The sequence below is a fragment of the Lagopus muta genome, chromosome 21, assembly GCF_023343835.1.
Source record: "Lagopus muta isolate bLagMut1 chromosome 21, bLagMut1 primary, whole genome shotgun sequence".
NCBI lineage: Eukaryota > Metazoa > Chordata > Aves > Galliformes > Phasianidae > Lagopus > Lagopus muta.
In genome coordinates, this window is record NC_064453.1 from 3237985 (window position 1) to 3256193 (window position 18209).

At 46.8% G+C, this 18209-nt stretch overlaps 1 long non-coding RNA gene across 10 annotated transcripts in view; it reads right to left on the minus strand.

The window, feature by feature from the left end:
* The window catches only part of LOC125703259 (uncharacterized), a 31592-nt gene that overhangs the window by 2388 nt on the left and 10995 nt on the right, over window positions 1–18209 (minus strand). For 4 of the 10 annotated variants that reach the window (XR_007380812.1, XR_007380814.1, XR_007380813.1 and 1 more), the window contains 5 exons: window positions 7543–10132; window positions 2101–7057; window positions 1559–1656; window positions 743–949; window positions 273–351 (listed from right to left, as the gene is read on the minus strand). This is a non-coding gene — a long non-coding RNA (uncharacterized LOC125703259). Of the gene's footprint in view, window positions 1–272; window positions 352–742; window positions 950–1558; window positions 1657–2100; window positions 7058–7542; window positions 10133–13909; window positions 15750–18209 lie in introns of those variants that run through there. The other 6 variants (XR_007380817.1, XR_007380809.1, XR_007380818.1 and 3 more) reach the window with 5 other exon arrangements.

Here is an 18209-nt window from a genome sequence, read left to right on the forward strand (position 1 = left end):
CTTTTCTTCATTTGTGCCTGATGCAGTGGCCACATCAAGCATCCTGCAGCATTTCTTACATGAGCCCTCTGTTCCTTCAGACAACCCAAGCTCCCATGCAACACAGTACATCTGGGCAGCAACCCAACCAGGATCCCCATCCACCTCTCATGCCAGGGAGATCTGAAGCAGGCCCAACAATGTGTAGCACTTCTAGGGCAGTATACTTGCTGATTGCTTCCTTAACTATTGCTCACAACAACCAGCTAAGACACTGCCAAAGAAACACTCACAGCTGGCATCACGCAAGGAGAGAAGTTAGGGCAGCATGTTCAGTCTTCTCCTTTCTTCTCATTCACAGAAGGCAAGAGTCTGGGGACAAAGAAAGAGTCAGTGATGCAACTGCAACAGCACTAATGGAAACAGCTCTCAAGGGAGAAGAGGCTCAAAGCTATAAGCTGACAGATACTCTGTTCTTGACCACCAGTCTTGCATTACAAATACTAGCAAGATAAACCAGTTTTCATGTCTGCAATCCTTATCTCAGTTTCCAAATTTCACACAACACTGTTCAGGCAAGGCAGCAGAACAATGAAGTGTATCCAGATGCTTAATAGTTTAAAGCACAAGACTGTCTGAACTCTCGCTGGGTTCACATGATTGCACAGCTTTGCTCTTATGTCACATGTGGTGTTAGAAGGAGAACTCACTGAAAACACAACCATCTGCAGAAAAATAAATGAAAAAGGGAACCTATACTCACATGTATTAAAGCCATTTGACTTCCCTATCATCCATGTAGAACAGCCTGAGATGCTCTAGATGTGGTGTTATCTAGCAATCCTGCACTCCTCAGTTCCTGGAAACATCTGAGCATGTGAGAAGGCAACCTTCAGGGCAAAGCAGTTCCTCAACTCTTGCATCATAGCCTCACAAGCAGGTTATTACACCTAGGGAGTCTTGTGTGACACTGCAACATAAAGGTAAAATATGCTGTATGACTAGAAGTTCACTTTGGCTTTCACCAGCCTTCAATTTCTTTCAGTGAGGCTCTGGTAATGCTCCATACACATTCTGAGACATCTAAGCCTTCTCTGCCCTAATGTTCCCCACGTTAGGAATACCAAAAATTCAAAGATAAGTTTGCATTTGGATAACAAGATGCAGCACCATGACAAAATTCTTTCCCGCTCTCTGATTCACCTTGCATCAAGAATCAGAAGCCTTCCATCTCACAAAGGAAGGCAGGAGCTTCAGCTGAAAGTTAAGACTCAGCAACGCCTCAAACGGAGAAACAGATGTTAAATCCCAAGCCCCTGGCTGTCACTGAGCCTTCAGAATGGCATCTGCCATACATGCAGTATGTACTGTGCAGACCCACAGTAACCCAGGACAGACCTGCTGGGTTTATCACAAAGTCACGAGATGAAGTTCAGTGGCTTCCATTGAACAGTATGGCAGTGTAGTTGAGAGAGAGAGCCTGTGCCCTTTATGTACTATCAGAGGTGACTGACAAAGATGAAATGAAGAACTGCAACTGCGCACCAATCAATCAGTACAGCACAGAACAGATACCCACCAGGCACTGCCTAACAGAACAGCGGCTCCATTCCCTGTGTCCCAGAAGACAGCAGCGATTAATTAACAAATCACTTCTTGACTGTAAGCCTTTTCATCCTGAGGAAGAGAGCAAACAATTTCAAAACATCAGAATCAAGACCTGACAACGGTCCCTTCCTTCTTGCCCTGAAAACATGTCCCACTCTGGAACGAGCTGTCTGTTTAAACAATGACCTAATCATCCATCCAGCATTTCCCATCAGAATCAGAACAAACCAGACTACCTCAAAGGCAATTACCAGGTCAGGGACAAGCACAGCTACAGAAGAGCAAAGCAATCAGGTACAGAAGAGGAAGATACCACTTCATCTCTCATCCTCCTCTGGGGAGAAATGAGACTGAAGAATTGGCTGTTCTGTAAAACTTTTTTGAGGCACTAAAAATTAAGCACAACAGGGCCAGAGAAAGATGCTTTGGGGAACAGCCTTGTATCTGTGCAGCAGGCAGTGGTCCTGCTTTTAATTTTTCAAATCATTTGACATCCCCTCTGCTGCTTCTCACCTGTAGGAGTTCCATTGCTTTAGGAAAAGCACAAATGAAACACTCAGTTGAAACTTTCTACTGCTGTGGGAGGGCATGGACAGCTAGCTTTGAAGTCTCACAGGGAAACCAAGCAGTCTGGCTAGTCTGGAGCTGGGAGAACTGTACAGAAATGCTGGTCAATCAGCTGAGGACCTCTCTTGGTTCAGCAGCTTGTGCAACACCAAATCTTTTTCGTCTCTCTTTAGTCCAAGTATCAGGCAAATTTACTGTTATTGTGTACACAGGGACAGCATTCTGCTTTATGAATTGACACTGGAAACAACGACAGCATAGAGCAGGTTAGCATGCTGGAGTACAATCTCAAGGCCAGGGGTGTCACTGGAAGCTTACACATCACACTTTTACCTGTATTTACCAGGTAAGGGCTACAAATTCCCCCTCATAAGGCAGTTTCCCCTTTAGACTAGATAACATAAGACTTGCTTCACTTCACAGTGACCTCAGTGTTACCCTGTGGGTGACAAAGCAGCAGGAACAAGTTTGCTGGATCACATAACAGTACACTGAATTGGCTTGTAAAGAAAGCACCACTATAAAGCAAGCTGAGGGGTGTGGAGGACGGTAATTCTCTCCCGTTACGGAAATACTGCATTCCAAGAAAGGTAAAAAGTCCAGTCAGGTAAGATTTGCAGAATCACTGTCATCACTGAGCTATGCGATACCATAAGCTGCATTTCATCAAGCACATTTATTTCAAGTTCACTCCCAGCATTGTCATCTTCCTTTTGTCAAGGGGAGTTTTAAGCTGCAACTGACCCACTCACAAGCCTTGAGTTGATACCTGAACAATTACCCAGGGTTTTTCTGAAGGTGGAAACAACTGCTGGAAGCTGATGCAAGCAGATCCTCTCTCACTGGGGATTCAAGTACTCTTGTTTTAAGGCAAAGCAAAGCTTCAACTTTCACCTGTGAAACTTCTGGGTGAAACTCAGCAACAGGAGGAAATCCAAATGAAACGATTAAATGACACTTATCAAAGTTCAGAAATATTTATGTTAGAAGACACTCCTGCACATCAGCCAGCTCAAGGGCCTACCTAAAGCAAGACTAATTTCTAAACTAGATCAGGAGACTCAATCTTCGTACAGGTATTTCAGCAACGTTGTCCATTTCTACACCACAGAATCAAAAGCTGTGTCTAGCTGAGCCTATTCTGCTGACTAGGATGAACTTCCATGCCAAGAAAAACCATCTTCAAGCTGTAGCAAACCTCCAGCAGCGGCTGCAGAACAAGAGCAAATTCTGTTCCATCTCCTAAAGCTGCTTGGCTTTGCTATTACCAGCCTTCAGGTAGAAGAGTAAACATCTTATTTCTCCAAACAGTTTTCCTGACTTGTAATAAAAGACAGGTTCCTCTTTTTAAGATAATACATTTGATAAATTCTGACTTTGATTTAACACATATCCCTACAATATGCAGATCTTGGGTTTGGGGTTAGTTTCTCCTCAATTTTACAAATTAGTTTTTATTATAATATCTCCTACTGTAACACCTGAGGGATGCAAACAAGCTGTCCATGAAACAGTTCTACGTTACAACTCCTACAATGCTTGCTCAACACAATCATACTTCTGTCACTTCTCATCTCCCAGCTTCCTACAGAATATTACTCCCCCAAGTACAAGACAAACTGCTTAACACCTCCCGTTTGCCTTCAATTAATCGTACAGGAGAAGCTTTCCTTGTGAGATGCACTGACAGAACCCTAGAGGAGAGATTTACCTGTTCCTTACAGTTCTGTAGGAGGTGATCCTGCAGGCAGCAGCACCCCAAGTCCATCGGAGCTCTGCACAGACTCCAGCCTCCCGCTGCCGGCGTTGGGACGCTGTGCTCCAGGGAGGTGCAGACACCTGCTTTGTTATTCAGAGCCACTGCTAACTCAGGCAGTTCCGGCTTTCTTGATAGAGCTGCAACTCCACCCCACCTTCTGCCACCAGGCCAGCCTCAAGGCTGTAGGAACACGGGGCAATAGCTTCGCAGTGAGTCACAGGCTGTCTGAAACAAAGCAGAACTAAGGGAAAGCAAAGCACACTACCAACTCCTTTCTGTAAAGCACAAAGACAGGCAAAAATTGCCCAGGATGGGTAAGCGGCAGGCAGATCAGCGGGCATAAGGCAGAGCCCCAGCCTGCCGCATTCCAAGCCCTCCTGGTTCTCAGCTGGCCACTCAGCTCAGAGCAACACAGCCTCTGGTCACCGGCTCACTTACTGCAGCTGAGCAGGGAACAAGCTGCAGTTTTGTAGCCCCTGATCACATAGAAGCCAGATCTGCCTCAGCAGCTTCTTCCCACAAACCTTTCTGCGCTCTGAGAAACTGAGATATAGTAGAGAAAATTGAGGAAAGCAGTGCAGGTTACATTACTGTGACCTACAGGACAGCTGTGTCTATCAGCCAGAATCACCTCACCTCATCCATCCAGCAATACTGACACTAAAGCTCTCATAGCATGGGGCACTTAAGGATACCGCTGTTTCCTTCAGAGTAACAATCTTCTCCCACCCCTTAAAAGGCATGGGAATTAAGATCTACCACATCTCATCCAAATCAATCTTCACTTGCATGTCTTGCTGGGCCTTGCTAATCTCACTGGCTTATGCAATATTAAATCCCCACATCAAAACAAAAAAAAAAGCCATGGAATTAACATACACCTTGCTTACTGAGCTCCTCCACATACAGTGCAGGAGAAACCCTCCCACACACCACGCACTGGACTTGTACCTTCCTCCACAGCAGAGTTAAGCAATTCATTTGCCAGGTAGGAGCAGACACTACAGCAGCCTTCCAGTTCCTAACGGGGGCTAAAATAAAGCTAGAGAGGGGTCTGCTCCCAGGCAGCACAGTGACAGGGCAAGGAGTAACAGCTTTCATCTAAGAGAAGGTAGACTTACATTAGAAGTAAGGAAGTTCTTCACTATGCAGGTGGTAAGGCTGTACCCAGAGAAGCTGTGGATGCCCCACACGCAGTTTAGATGAGGCCCATGGCAGAAGGGTTGGAACTGGATGATCTTTAAGGTCCATTCCAGGATTCTGCGCACCTTATCTTTTGATTTCACTTTTCTTTATCTGTGAAGCAAAATGCTCACCATTTCTGCATCCTAGTATATCCTGCTCTTCACCTCCAAACACCATTTAAGGAACTTTTCATGGCCTTGTTTCCTCTTTCCTGAAGAAGCTCAGAGATGTCTAGCACTCATATCTTCACTTCAATGGCAATCTACTTAAAACAGCCCAGTCTCACCGTCAGGACAGCCAGCACCTGTGTTATCAAGAGAACTGACACACCTTGGTGTTTCACACACTGAACTTCCCACATATTATCTCTTCCCTCTCCTTTACACAATGCTCCCTCACTCCCAAAGTTTATCTAACTTAAACAAAACCCACACAAATTGAATTTCATCACCCAAAGACTTTAGCAGAAGCTAACATATATGCTCCATGACCATTTGTCAAATGCTGTAACACTGGATCTTCCTGCATGGTATCTTAGAGAAGGGCTTTACAAATCTGCTGTTTTGGAGCTTACAGAAACAGCTCGCAGCTCTGCTAGCAGCTGAGTTAGCTCTCACATCCACACAAGTGGCATTAATCTCTGGAAACGTGGCACGGGCAGAATGCTCTCCAGCAATGACTCCTGAAAAAGACCATCTATCCAAGGCTGTAATACTAAAATAGCTCCTGGAAGTAAGGTTACTCCATCCCCTGGCTGGCTCCATTCTGCAGCAAAGCAAAGCACACCAGGCTGTCCTGGAGTCCTGCTTATTCAGTATGTGAGGTGGGCAGAGCACAGTGCACTGCAGCTCTCAGGGCTGTGCACCACACCTAAGCACCCGTGACTCATTAACCAAGCAATGCATGAGCATTCGCCATAGATCATAAACCCGGATCCAAGAGCTGTCAGCAGCTCATGCCTCCTCCACATGCCAGTCAAGAAGCCCGTGGTTTTACAGCCTAGGTAGGCCTGAGAAAGACAAGGTTAACCAAATCAAGAAGTTTCTGACATGCCCCCTGCAATTCCATCTGCTGGGACAAAGGAGACACCGCCAGAGTGACTCACAGCACACATTTCACTTTGTCACAGCAGTTCTGTCCTTTCCTGCTTGTCAAGCACAGCTTCCTCCTTTGCCAGAATGAAGGATCTCTCAACCTCCTGAACTTGCCTCTTTCCTCTCTTCCAAACACAGACAGACAGAAGTTGCCATCATCCTCTATGCAGAAAGGTGCTCCCCATCCACCACCAAACCACGGGGGAGATGTGAAGACCACGACTGCTTTCAGCACTTTCTGGCTTTCCCATCTGTGCGAGCAGATGAGATGCGCACTGATAGCAAGGCTGGGGAAGGGCACTGTGTTGCCTGCAGCACAGCTAGGGAAGCTACCCTAGAATGGCCATTGTAACCAAGCAGTACATGTTCCCTTTCGGCTCCTGCAAAACGACCCATCTTATCTCTAGTCTACTAAATGAAAAATTAAAAAGCATCCCATGCCACATAGAAGTTATTAAGTCAGTAATCAACCAAGCTCTCTTTGGCTAAGTGGGAACTCCAAACCACACTTAGACACAGCATATAAAATACCAAAACAGACTGCACAGATCAGAGGTACATCCTGCTCACAAATTACACGATTTTGTATCATGGGTGAAAAAGTTAAGCACGGCCCTCTTTTCAAAATACAGAGGAAAAACTTCACAGCCATCCACCTCACTGAGATGTCCCGATAGGCAGAATGGTAAACACCACCAAACACCAGAGCACAGCCCTGCGCTGGTGCACACAGATGTACTTCAATGGGCTCCAATGGGCTGGTACTGGCTTACCTCTGATCTGAAATGACTCCTAGTGTCTTCAATTCTCATCTGAGCCACTCCTTTCCAGCAAGCCTTCACCTCCCGTGTAATCCAATAGCTACCTAGATACCAGACAATACCACTGGGCAGTTTGCACAGACACCTGAAACTTCCCAACAAGCAGGTGAGCCATGCAGAGGACACCCACAGGCAGGTATGGCTAAGGTGCTTTTGCTGCTCAATAGAAGGATCAAACGGCACGCAGAAGAGCTCTCTTTCCCCACGTTACCCTTTCCATTACAAGATGGTTATGAGAACAGCCTACAGAGCCAGCAGCAGCACTGGAAATAGGACGGAGAGAACAGTTGGTGCTCAGCGAGAGCAGCACAGCTGCCAGCTCCCTGCAAAGAGCAGGGCACAAAACAGGCCACGACTGCTTGTTTGGGTGCTGGTTCTTCCTGGGCCCCCTTCACCGGGAGCTCCATTCCTGCAGGCGAAGGGGCTACACAAAGGGAAAGCAAAAGGAGTGCAAAGCCAACACCACACCCCAGTAACAGATCAGCTCATCAGCTGCTCCTGCGCGACCCCAGGACCTCGGGAAGCTCACCTCCGCGCCGCTCACATCCCGTGCAGCAAAGCAGGCGGGCAGCGCGGCACCGCCCGCACCTGGGGCTCGTCCGTATCGAGCGGGGCGATCCCTGCGAGCGCACGGCTGGGGCCGGGCCGAGGCCCGACAAGCCCGGACAAGCCCCACGGAAGCCTCTCCCCCAGGCTGCCGGCTCGCACAGCTCCAGCCCCGCTGCCCGCCCCGGCTCACCGCGTGGCAGCGAGGGCTGGCTTTCATCTCCCCCGAGGAAAGCCACGTGGGGATGAATGCGGGACTCTCCCTTAGCAAAGCAACGTAACGCAGCTCCGGTCACAGCGCGGTCCCTGATGACACTACTGGGACTCGTGCCGCATCCACCGGCCGCAGGGGGGCGAAGGCTTTTCCCTGCCAGCCCGCCCCAAACTGCGATCCCGGCTCCCGTGCCAGGCTGCAGGAGAGCCGGGGCACCTCGATCCCCAACAGCTGTTAATTGCTGTTGCACAGTGGATGCAAGAACGTCCCGCATCTGCTTCCTCTCAACCCTGTTGCTTTCAGTTCCTCCAGATGAACCCTTCGCTACAATGTTGGTCTGCAGGCTGCTCCGAAGGTTTTATTTATTAAAAAATAATTAATTTGACAAGTCACTCTTTTGCAAGCTCAGCCAGACCCTGTCAGGCTGCACTGACTGAGCTCTGCTTCCCCAGCACTGCACAGCCTCTTGGTCTCAGTCTGTACGTTAGGAAAAGAAATTTGCAAGTTCCCTATTTTGAAGAGGGGCAAGAATAAAAATGTTTATAAAACAGGCTCCAGCCCAGACATTTACCATTCTCCCTTAGATTCTAAGTCCTCTTGGCCAGAGTGACAAGCGTAGGGGGAAAAAAAGTCTGTTCTAGAAGCAAGAAAAGGGCTGAATGTAGGAGAATGTTTGTGCCCAGCTGCCCTGAAATGCCAGCATCTCTGTTAGCAAGGCAATGGTTTGCCAAAGAATGAAAAATGTCTTATCTCTGCCTCTAAGCTAACAATTCCCACAGTTTTTATATAAACAAGTACTTACTTGTTGGCATATTTACAAACAGCAATTGACTGCAGCTTCAATTTAGAAAGTGCCACAAACACCAAAGCTTTCACCAGAGGTTGAGTGCCCCCACTCAGCAAGGCAGTGTCCAGCAAGAGCTGATTCTGATAGCCCAACTGAACACAAAGCTTGCAAAAAATTAAAAAGGCAACAATAGCTAGAAAGATGAGAGGTGGCTGAGGGAACCACACTGCATTGAGACAGCTTGGATTAATCTCTACTCTTGTGTGCATGAAGTTGTCCCAACCACTCTGTGCTGTGATCCCCTGGTCCCGTAGAGCAGCCCAGCTGTTCATCCCTGCATCGCCTCACCCAGGCTGCAGCTGCAGAGGAGCATCCCCAGGCACACACCTGAGGCTGAGCCAGCTCCAGGCTGCTGGTTCCTTGGGGTTGGCATTATGGTATCACCACAGGTTAAGGCAGGCCTGGAAGCTATCTCTGAATGCAGGGTTTGAAGCCAAATGCTTGAGACTTGGCAAGAACAGGTGGGTATTAGTCTGACATAACCAAAGGACGTCTAAATGCTGTGAATACACTTTATTTGCAGCCACCACAGAACAAGGGAATTCTGATGGCTGCCCGCACAGTTCAGACACTTCATAGTTGAATAGAAAGATTAAGCTTAACAACATCATTAAAAAGTGCACATATCTGGAAGCCAGCAATCCAAGGCTTCTCACAGGCATGCTGGCACCATCACTGAACAGTTTTTGAAGGCAGATTGGCATCCTGCCCCACAAAGGGCAACTGCTGCCTCTAACCTGAAAGAGCTGTTGCCACTTCAGAGCCATAATCCTTCCCAGGCTCATACAGGACGGGTCTCACCAGTGGAAGCTCTCCAGAGCTCAGAAAGCAGCTAACAGTAGTTACAGCTCAGCTTACACTTGATGAGAGTTTAAGGCCCTATGACTCTTAAGAAGCACTTGAACCCATCTCACTGACAGTGAGTGCCCTTATTGCTAAACCAAGCTGCCTTCAGGCAACCTGCTTACAGGGTAGGAAGCACTTCTCAGAGAGAAATGCTGAATGCTGCTGCACAACTGCAGCAGATGGAGGCAGAAAAACCCCAGCTGAAGGCCAACTGCAGAGATGCAGCTTCAACTAAACAGAGAAACTCTGACAGGACGATAGGGACTGAAATTCAGTAGCTAGCCAATAGTGGTTTATTTAATCTTCAAATGAAGGTGATTCACCTTTCCAGCACTCTGGTTCAACCCAGCAAGCTATTAGACTAGCTAAATGATTTATCACTGCTCAGCTGTCAGATTACTTCAGTGGATCCTTTCCACTCTCAAAGAACTATGATACAACAGGAGATTGACCTGAACTCATATATTACCTGCACAGTTATCCCTAATCACAATATCATGCATTAATTAAAAACTTCTACCGCGTCAGATGTTGGCAGCAGGTTTTAATGCTAGCTAAGAAAGATATGTAAGTACAGGGAGATTACCTACTCTCTCCACAGAGTGCAGCCAGTTTGTTGATCTCCATCCTGTATCCAAGACATGACTCACCACACTGCCACTTCACCTGCCAAGGGCAAAACAGTACCATCAGATGGCCGCATTTCTCCACACTATCTCAGTGTTTTCTTTAAGATCTCAACTGCTCCCCATCCGCTCCAGCCTATCCCATCTAAAAGTACCACTATAAGTTCAGAAGTCATGCTATCTCTCCCCTTGAAAAGGACATTCCTTTAACATATATGCAACACAGTCTTCAGTAAACAGGTAAAGAATTCAGGCTTTCCCCAAGATTCATTTCTGGTAAGCACAGCAGGACTCTGCAAACGTCCACTTTTGCCAAACATAGAAACCATTTGCCTTAAATGCAGCATTGGCCTGGTAATAGACATAAATATTGCATGTACAATAGCATTTATTGTGTTCACAGTTGTATTTATTATATAAAGAATTCATGCCTACTCAACAAGCCCTTTGGCATTGTCTCATGAGCACTTCCCAGAAGCTAAATGTAAGATGGCTGAAACATGGCTCAAGGTCTTCATACAAACCTGACAAACCACAACAACCTGTTTTACATCTGCCTTTGTGAAAATATCTTCATTGGAGTCTAAGTCAGGAAACTTTAGCAACAAGTGAATGGGAAAGGCATCTAACTGCAGTGTCATATGCTTGAACAAGTGCCCTCAGTTTATCTCACCATACTTCAGCAGAGATGGATTAACTGTGTGCACAAGCTCATAGCCTGTGTTATCAGGAGTTAACACAGGTATCAGATCAGTGAGGGTGTGCTAGCCCAAATCAGATACCTCTTTATTTGCCATTGTCTGAGAGCATGAAGACATCTCATCTGCCAGCTGGACTTGAAATAACAGCTGGGGTCTAAACATATCATCACTTCACTCACTGCTGAAGTTTTACCTGTAGCAATTGAGTGGATGAAGGCTGGAGACCAGGACTCATTACCCACCCAGAACTTGAACATAAGCTAAGAGAAGCTGCCAGAGGAGGACAACCCAATGACCTGACAGCTCAGATACAGATCCAGCTCTCCTGAGCTCCTTTGGAGGCTGTTTCTCCATAGGCTGTCTGCTGGTGCAGATGCATATGCATGCATTTGCATACTTTGTAAAGGACAATTATGGCTAATGAGATGGGGGCAAAGTCTCTTCAGTTGTACAGCCATCAATCCAGAGCAAAGTGACTGGTATCAGTGAATACACTGCTACTCAGCAGATGCACTGCAGACACAGCCTCCACCACTACCCTTGGAGCAGTGCAAACATGAAGCCTACTTTAAGCTGAGGAAACATTTAGTAATTCTTTCAATCTAAGTAGCAGCTTCTACAAAGAGCATCTGTTAGGGATGCTAGACAGCTGTTCAAAGTGAAGCAGTCTGCTGTGCTGCAGCAGAAAGCTAAGCTAGCATGGGAGAAAAAGGCATGGAGTAGCACAGTGATCATTTCTATTATTCAATTTCCTGCAAGCCTAAAGGAACCTTTCCAACAAGCCATACCACATAGTTCTGTTCTCCACACTATTTCACATAATGCCAGCTAAAGAACAAGCTTACCACTAAAGAAAGCAGATTCGGGATTAGAAAGACCCTTTCTCTAGCTGCACAACTGCTAACACAGATTTTCAAGATCTAAAACTGCATGGAAGCAGCAATAGTCTTGCAACCCAAGAAATGTCCCTATGGGAAATTACAGCTGCACCTATAGTCTGAATAAACTCCCATGTCCTCTGCATATAAACATATTCCTATTTTCAATTCATAAAGATCTAGAGGAGAAAATGAATCAGATGAAGAGCTGAAACATCCAACAGTGAGCATCTGACATTAGAAGCAAACAACTGAGCCTGCAATCAGGTATCAGCGAGCGGAGAGGGGCAGCTCCCAAAGAGGTCAGCACTGTTCCTCTCTGTCTTTGGCACACAGGCTGCTCTGTCACCCTGAGAGCATCGTGCCCAGGCAGTTTTGCTTTAAATTTTACTTTCATGTTTCAAGTCTGTGTGGGTTCTAGTTATAGGCAGACAAAAATAGGCTTGCAACAGTCACCCTCTCTGTATTTCCGGGGCCAGTAAGTGTTTTCTTTAAAGAAAAGGTTATGTGAAGAACGAACAAAACTTTCACCTAACTGCCAAGGAACAAAGCCAGTATGAAACAACTTTTTTTTTTTGGTCTTCAGAGCAAAGGAAAAAAAAAAAAATCACATAGAACAAGCACACCTGCCAATGCTGGGTTTCCTTTTGCCTCACATACAATGGAAAAGTAACAAAATGAACTGCTGGAGCTCTGGCAGCAAGAACAGAAAGACTGTGATGAGGCAGGAGCCTACAGAACTCAGTGAGCCTCCTCAGTCCCTGTGTCCTGGCTGCCCACGCCTGGCTGCACAGATGGTACTGCAATTGCCAGCTGTGCTGGGTTTGAAAAGACAAGCAATCAGTGAAGATGGTGGAGGAATGTATGTATAGATATCTCAGTAGTCATTTATGAAAGCATGTCTCTTGTAAGAGTGAAGAAAGACGATATTTAAGATATTTTATTTGAAAGACGACCTCAGAGGTGATGGTCTAATGTAGCAGTTACCCCTACTTACCATGTGCTAATTAGTTTCCCTCCATCAGAACACAGCAGCTCAGGTACGTTACACTCATGCATGCCTCATTACATAGCCAAAAACCTGTTCAGACATCACCCAGAGCATCATCTCCCAGAAGCTCCTTGTCTCCTAGGACACCAGCAAATTCATTGCATTTGGTGGACAATTAGGCCTCACAGCAGCCTGTGAACATTTCCCCGTTTTGCAGAAACGGAAGCAGAACAATTAGCAGAAGGAACCACAGTAATTCAAGCACAGAGCAAGGGATGAAGATCTGGGCCATTGACTGGAGCATCTGACTGCTCCATCTGAAGCGCCCCATCCACTCCAGTGTCTCAGTGGCCTTGCTCAGCCACGCACCAGTTGCAAAATCAGGATTTGTCAGGCACTGCAATGGCTGCCCAGGGAGGTGGTGGAGTCGCCGTCCCTGGCAGTGCTCAAGAGGCACCTGGATGAGGAGCTACAAGATCTGGTTTAGTAGCTTGTGGTACTAATAGGAATGGGAGGGTGGTTGGACTGGATGATGTTGCAGGTCGTTTCCAACCTAGCGATTCTATATCTATGATTCTATGACGATTTTCCTCTGATCATCTCTCTGCTACTGATCAGATATAAACTGAAGCAAGGACACACACATACCAGGTTTCCGTATGCCACACAGCAAAAGGCATGCAGACATAAACACCAGGTGCAGCTATACCTCAACACATCAACATGTTTGCAATGGCCCTGCTAGAAAGGACTTGTGCCAGATGGACTGAGACACTGAAGCTCCCAGCCAGGCAAAAGCCCAACACTGAGGCACTCTGACATATTCTACTTTCCTGCAATGCAAATGCTGTCCCTGTAGACTCAGACAGGAAAGCTGAATGACACAGCAGTCACATTACTCCTGTAATAGCAGACAACTCTTCAGACAGCCTCTGATCTCCCCCAGAACCACGTCTCTCCTCCCCAGTGTTGCACTCACACATGAGGGCAGGGCCTGGGTGGCACAGGGATCCTGCTCATTAGCTGATGGAGCAGATGAAGAGCAGCAAGCTGAAGATGCAGCAACAGATTAAAAAAACATAAGATGACAAATGGCAGACTTTTGTCCTGAGGTCACGAGAGCAGAGTCACAAGAAACTTAAGTCATTCAGTCAACTCCCTTGGGTAGGGTGAGGGCTAACCACAGGTCACTAAGTTCAATAGCATTTCCTCCACTTTCTTAGCATGCATATCAATACTTGACTTACCTCTTGCAGAAAAGAAGGAGAGCAGGGTCTCCATCAATCTCTTGCATGGCTTTACATGAAAATACTTTCAAATTCTCTCATTCAATTAATCTTTCCTTAGCATTTACCCTGTCAAGCATCCAACGGGGACTGAACTAAGAATAGTAGCCGAGGTGAAGGACAGTGCTTGCTGGTAGGATTAGCTGGAGCAATTACAGGTAGCAAATCTCTGCTATTCAAAGGCTTTATCATTAAGCAGCAAGAGATATGACTCTTTTTGGTGAGGGATTTTTTTTTTTTTTTTAATTAGAGGAAGGTTGACAGAGCACAGAGCTGCTGCATGCACGCAACTCCGCATACGGCTGCCTCCCTCTGCTGGGGGACAGGCAGCCAGCAGCCCCTGAGGCATCACCACATGCATGTTCATTCCATGGCAGATATTCCACCAGGGCTGCAGGCACCCAGGTCACAGGGCTGCAGCAGTAAGGATGAGTGCAGATGCAGGAGTCCTTCAGAAGCACAGCAGGAGTTGCTCATCATGCTTTTTCCTACCAGTTCACAAGGAGAACAGTCACTTTGCTCAAGCTGTTCAAGAGATCTTTTCTTCCTCCCTCCTTAGATTCCCAGATTGCAGGTATTTATTTTTGTTGCATGCTTCATATCTGCAGAAGAAATGAAACTGCCAGCTAGCCAGCAATGAGGTCCAGTTCGGGTGCCCAGGTTGCAGTGCTGCATAGGGAGGGAAGTCCGTGCAGCAGCATCTGCCTTCACAAATAAGCAACTGCACAGGGACAGCAGTGATGACACATCTCTCTTTACCCTGGCCACACTTCCTCTAGCATTGCTGCAGTACTATGACTCCTCTTGACATGACTCCCATGCAGTAAGGGCTCTTCCTAAATCAATCCTTGTCTCAACTCCCCACCCATTTCTGCAGCTTGGAGCCCATCCAGACAGCACTGCACAGAGCAGTCATCAAGAATAGAACTGCAGCAGTTCAAAGCTTTTGAAAGCATGCAAGCAGAGGTCTCTGCATCCTTCTTGGCTGCAACTGCAGCCCTTCAGGACACAGAGAAAGAGCTCAACTACAAATCAAGCTGTACGGGCGCACAAATGCCAGTGCCTTGTTCACAGTTCTAGTGGCTGTTTTTAGATATTGTGCCATGCAAGTTGTTTATACAACAAAACACACCAACGTTGCCAGTAACTGGGCTCTGCATTAAGAGCTTTGTTACCAGAAGCACTCATCCCATGTAAATCTGAGTCAGTTTCTTAAAATAGAGAGCCTGAAAATAAACATCAGCTAAGTATTAATATCATGAATGCTATCTAGCAGCAGAAACACATTCATCGCATACGTGTTCAACTTGGACATTGGATAGGAATGGTCAGAACAGGCAAAATCTGCTACTGCAAGTTTTTCTACATCTCAACTCCCCTGCAAACTTTGTTGCTCCCATGATAAGCAATTATTTTACTAACTATTTTACTGCAACAAACTGCACATAAGCCAATTTAAGCAAGTGTCCCCTCTCTGTCTCAATATCGTGACTGCAGAATGAGGAGTTAAAGGTTAACATTAACCATTCAAAGGCCTTACCATACCTTCCTGTAACTCCTTCCAGAGCACGGCGACCGAACGCTGCTCTGCCCGCAGGCTGTGCCGCAGGGAGGTCCAGCTTGGAAGCAGCACAGTAGGACATCCCCTTTGAGAGCACTCCAGAATTCCGCAGACTGCAGCTGGCCCATAGAGCTGGGGTCATCTTCTACCCTGAGCTGCTTCAGCTGCAGTTCTTCTAGGAGGGGCAGAACAGGTATTCCGACCGTGCGGCCTGTAGGATGCCACATTCTCTGCAGTAATCATCTATTTGTTGGGGCGGGAGGTGGGCAAAAATGGGCTGTTATGAATTGAAGAGATTCAATTCCTGGTAGATAAGATGCATGAATTGCCATTTATCTTGTCTCAGTCCAGACACCCTGCGCATGCTGCAGCAACAACAGTCCAAGTGTCACCTGCACTGCATCAGCAGTTATCCATCTCCCTGCTCTGCACTCCTTTACCACCAACATGCCGCTATGCGATGCGCTACATCCATCATTTCAGTCCCCAGAACACAAAAGCATCCTGGCTCTGGCAGGTGCAGAGCAGATGCTGCAGTGGTGGCTCAGCACCCAAGTTCAGTTCGTTGCTTTGCTGCTTCTTCATCATGGCTGTTACTGAAATTGCTATAATAAAACCCCTCGAGGAGATGCCCACAGGCAGCACCATCCCTCATTGCAACTGAAGGACATCCAGGAAAAGGACACTGCATTCTACTTGCAAACAAAGGGCAAGGGTCTTGGCCAACTCAATTGCTAAATGACCGTGGGGGGAGCAGAGGACAGGGGTTGGCTGTCACAGTGCTGGCAGCAGCATCTTTCAGTTGTTCCCCCCCACTTCCCTGCAATGTCCTTCGTTGAAGAGTTCAGATAGGGCTTTTGCTGCAGTGCATCAAAGAGAGGGTGACTTCCCAGCAAACCACAAAGAGTTCCCTCCTCTGCACTTCTCCCCCACCTAACCAGAGCAGAGGAGCTGACATGTGGTAATTGGAGGCTGAAGGACTGCCTCACCTGTCTGCAGGTCCCAGTCTCACTTGTACCACCCCTCCTCTAAACTCCTCCAGGTACACTCAAGGATCCTGCTCAGTTTGACCCTTTGTGTGCCATGGCCTCATTTACACAGCTTCTCTGCAGAGCATCTCTTCCCTGAGAGATGCTGGTTCTAATAGCTCCATGGGCAAGAAGGCCTCAGAGCCAGGATTGATCCATTCCCTGAGGTCCATTCCCTCATGGCTGCAACCCCATCCTAACCCACAAGCTTGTCCACGGCCCAAGTTAACCCAGAGATGGGTTTCAGTGCTCAGTTTCTCTCTTTGCCTGGAGAGGTTCAAGTGTTGCTCTGAAGCACAGCAGGCACTTGAGCAGTTCCACAAAAGGCACAAGGAGACAGGCTGCATGTTCTGCTGCCGACAGCACTGCTGCAATGGCACAGCAGTTACTTCTACCAAAAAAGTGGGTTCGTCACAATGCATAAAGTTGCACTCAGGCATTCCCTATGAGAAAGGATGTGTAGGGAAGCACTTCTGAGCTCAGGAGCTATAACAGCACCTCAGGGATGACCCCAACCAACATCTTCCCCACTGTTCTTCCCCATCTGATAGCGACCTTCAAATCTGAAAATCTCTCCCCTTAATCCTCCCCAATTTAATCAAAGTGTATTTAATCAGATGACTCTCCATCTTATTTGAATGAAGCTAATGACAACATACTTAGGACTGACGCTAAATTGCAATCCACATCTTGTAATCTCAACTTTTTTCACCAACAATTCAAGGTCAGCTGCTCATTCAAGGCCAATTCTGTGCTCTTCTTGAATATCTCATTGAGCAAGGACCTCATTTTGTTTTCACAGGATTCAACAATTTTTGCTGCTAAACCAAATGTGGGATAACTTCAGTGAGTACATCCTTGATTAATTTTATTCCTTAAGAACAGAGTACTTTCATCACATGTAAGCTTTTCAAATGAGGTAAGCTTCACCCTCGGTTTATAAACAGTTATTTTCTGCAGAATATTGATGCAAATTAAAACCCGTTCAGATTTACCAAATTTCAGTTCTTGCTCACTCAGCAGTAGGGACTCTCCCTCCTAAAAAGACCAGTTGTCTGAAAAGCAGGGGAAAGGCACAAGGAGGGCAACTGAACAGCAAGCCTGCTGCAGCTCAGCGCTCCCAGCATAATTAGAAATTCTAATGGTTGAGCTGGAAAAATTACATCTTAAGGACATTTATGCCCAGGCATAGAAATAGAGGGAAAAAAAAACAACAAATATTAAGATTCCTGGCACATGGGAATTCTTGTGTTCACATGTCAGACGGGGATGGGCTGAAAGCAATTTACAGCAGCTGGTAAGGCTTTTTAATACACTGGTGCATCACACTGCACAACTGAGACAGCCAACAGCGCCTCCGCCCCCTGCATTCCCCATCACTCCACATTCTGCAGTGCAAGAGCCAAGTGGAAGAATCTGCAGAGGTTTTGCAAGCAGCAGCCTCTCTTCCTTGCCCCACTCCAAACCTTTCAAGTTTGTGGAAAAAATGGGCAGAAGTGCTGAACTTACTGAGGAAGGGCAAGGTTATCTCCCTGAACCAGCGCTGCTCGTGGCCTCCAGGTGGGGCCCAGTAGCAATTTTTAAATTCCCCTTTGTAGAAGATAAGGGACCCTTCCTCAGATCACCTCAATTTCTCCTCTCAAAACCAAACCTCTTGCAAGAAAGCAATTCA